This window comes from Barbatula barbatula, assembly GCF_947034865.1.
Source record: "Barbatula barbatula genome assembly, chromosome: 12".
NCBI lineage: Eukaryota > Metazoa > Chordata > Actinopteri > Cypriniformes > Nemacheilidae > Barbatula > Barbatula barbatula.
The window spans coordinates 23,321,269-23,322,258 of record NC_136775.1 but is presented as its reverse complement, the minus strand read 5'-3'; positions in this window follow the sequence as shown (position 1 = coordinate 23,322,258).

Genomic DNA, 990 nt, shown 5'->3' with positions numbered 1-990 from the left:
TGCAGTAGGCCGAGACAAAGTCCCTCTAAGAAAAGTCGTTGCACTCGGCGGCTATTTGCATCGCTTCCGGGCGCTGTTTCATTCACGAAGACGAACTGTTGTTAGACTGATATGTCTTCATTTCTTCGTTAGGATCACAATCGAAATATATTTTCCTCACAACTGTACAATGCATTCTCTTCCTTACCCTCGAATATTACAGAAACGATTTCTCTCTGGGGTCCACAGCGCCTCCCCTCGGGGGTCTTGACCTGTAGATTGGCTCTTTTACTGCAGAGCAGGCGTCTTCAGCGCTGCACGTCCCCGATTCATTGTAATAGAACTGAGGCGTCTTGTTAATATCTTTAGTCTTTGGTCAAGACGACAAAGCGCGACATCTAGCGGACAGGGATTTTGGGGAAAGGACATTTATTTGTCAGTGGGAGCAGCTTTTGCCCAGCGGACTCTGCAAGCTTTTCATTTGGTAGTTGGTGCAATAGATGACTGTCACATCTGCATCAAACCGCCAAGAAGTGAAGCCTAATGTTATCATAACAGGAAGCGTTTCCATGTAGCCATTACTGACCCCCAGTGGAAGTTCCTCCACATCTTTGTTGGGTATCCTGGGTCTGTGTATGATGCCAGGGTGCGAGACTTGGGAGATGGTGGTTATCCTTCTTTGAGTGCCATCTGCCTCATCACCCCTCACAAAGAGGCCAGCACAGGCTCACTGAAAACAGCAGGCATGCTCGTACGCTGCACGGTGTTGGGAGTATGATCAAGGTTCTGGAAGCGATTGAACATGTTAAGACTCGACAAATCAATTCATGTTCTCAGACTGAAAGTGTTTAAACTTCTACCAGGAAATGTTACCTGACTATAGCTGCTGGAGTTCATTTTCCTGTAAAATAAATAATAAGAAAATCTGCTGCTTTGTGCTTTTATCCATGTTGAAGTTAAAGAAAAAAGGTGTATGGAGTGTGTGTGTGTTTCTTTCTCTACAGTATTCTT